Source organism: Furipterus horrens, unplaced genomic scaffold (genome assembly GCF_987537825.1).
Source record: "Furipterus horrens unplaced genomic scaffold, mFurHor1.1.pri manual_scaffold_17, whole genome shotgun sequence".
NCBI lineage: Eukaryota > Metazoa > Chordata > Mammalia > Chiroptera > Furipteridae > Furipterus > Furipterus horrens.
The window spans coordinates 21,318,005-21,320,209 of NW_028327187.1; the positions used below are offsets into that span (position 1 = coordinate 21,318,005).

At 38.8% G+C, this 2,205-nt stretch overlaps 1 pseudogene; it reads right to left on the reverse strand.

Moving 5' to 3' along the window:
- Positions 1–1,314: 1,314 nt before the first annotated feature.
- On the reverse strand, positions 1,315–1,445 carry LOC149990641 (small nucleolar RNA SNORA61; annotated as a pseudogene).
- Positions 1,446–2,205: the final 760 nt, after the last annotated feature.

The window sequence follows — 2,205 nt, forward strand, 5'->3', positions numbered from 1 at the left end:
AGTTGATTTTTGAGTTAACCATAAGGGAAATGATATGGGAAGGCCCAATATAATCACATGAGCTCTCTAAAAGCAAAGGTTTTTTGGGGCCGTGACTTCTGTGACTTGGTTGGAGCATTGTCCCGTAGCTGAATGGTTGCGGCTTTGAGTTCTGGTCAGGGCACATGCCTAGATTGTGGGTTCGGGTTCATTCCCTGTTCTGGGTTCATAAGATCCCTGGTCTGGTCATGTACAGGAGGCAACTAATCGATACTTCTATCTCGCATTGATGTTTCTCTCTCTCCCTACTTCTCTCTCTGAAAGCAATGGGAAAAAAAGCGTGTCCTCAGGTTAAGATTAAAAAAAAGATTTTTCTCTGATAGCAAAAGAGAGAGAGAGATTTGTGCATGAGAAGGATTTAATGTGCCATTGCTTGAATAAAAACAGAGGGGATACATCTTCATATCAGGGAACTTTACCCTATTTTGTTTGAGATATCCCAAAAGCCTAAAAAAAGTGCCTGGCACAGTAGGGGTTAAACAAATATGTGTTGAATGAATAAATACACTTTTTTCTCCCCATACTTTTCATCCAAAAATATCTCTACTTAACATTCTTTAACAATTTTGCATATATCCCCAAATATACTGCTTCATGGCCACCCCAAGGAGGACAACACCAAGTTTTGTGAATAATTGCATTCAACTCCAAGTGCAGAATCTTTTGGATCTTATCCCCATATTCTCTAATATATGGACTAAACATTCTATATATAAAGTATTCAGAGGAAACAAGAGTATATACAGCAAAGGACAAAATTCAAGTGAAGTCTACAACCTTAAGTGGTTACAAGGCCATAATTGGTATTCATAGTGTTCTTTCTAAAAGATCCATTTTATATTCCCTTCACTTCAGTTAACCTAAATCTTTATTCCTGAAGGGTCTTAACCTGGTGATCCTACCTGTGTGTTATAGTAATCTTCCTTTAACTTTTACTTTTTTCTCTTTCTCTTTTTTTTCTTTAAACATTAAAAAATAAATTTAAAAATTTTTAGCCCTGGCTGGTATGGTTCAGTGGATTGAGTGCTGGCCTGCAAACCAAAAGATCACTGGTTTGATTCCCAGTCAGGACACATGCCTGGGTTGTGGGCCAGGTCCCCAGAGGCAACTGATCAATGTATCTCTCACACATCGGTGTTTCTCTCCTTCTCCTCCCTCCCTTCCCCCTTCTTGAAAAATAAATACAATCTTAAAATTAAAAAAAAAAAATTGAAGTGTAACAGAAAAGTAAAACCCCTTCCACTTATCTTTTTCGTCTTTTTCTTTTCTTTTTCTCTTTGTTTGATACTAGTTCATATGCTGTAGAGTAGACTACAAGCACAGTGAGGCCAGCTTCAGTATTACTTTTTCTATTATGGATCACCAAGACCAGTGTTCAGATTCAATGGGAAAGGGAACCAGAAGGTAAAACCACTTCTATTACTGACGATGATGATGGAGTAATTGGTGTTGAACCTGCTTGCCCACCATAAACAACTGTAAAACTGACAAAACATAGACAACATTTTCAGGCATTGCGCAATAAGCATTACAAGACTAAATCCCTGAGAAAAGGAAAGCACATGAGGGTGAGCCTCAAGTTCATTCTAGTTCTCTGCCTGGGAATGATACTGACTGCAGCACAAGGAGAAAGAGTCCCAGTCTCATCAGGTTTAAAGATCAAGGTGTTATGTTAGAATAACTGCATTCATCTCTGGAGGCTCTAGGAGAGAGTCCATTTCCTTGCTCATTTGGGTTGTTGGAAGATTTCATTTCCTTGTGCTTATAAGACTGAGGTCCATGTTTACTGTCAGGCTGTAAACTGAGGAATGTTTCCAGCTTCTAGGGGCTATCAGTTTCCTTGGGTTGCATCCCCCTTCCTCCATCTTGAAAGTCAGCAATGTCAGGTTGAGTCCTTGTCATGCTGCATCTCTGAACCTTCTGCTTCCCTTTCTTGCTTTTAAAGACTCCTGTGATTCACCTGGTACCACGTGGATAATTCAGAATAATCTCCCAATTTTATTTTAAATGATTAGCAACTTTAACTCTTCCATGTAACATAACATATTCAGAAGTTCTGGGGATCAAGACATGGACATATGTTTTAAGATTTTATTTATTTTTAAAGAGTGGGGAAGAGAGGGAGGAAGAGCAGGAATGAAATATCGATGGGACCAAATCTGCAAC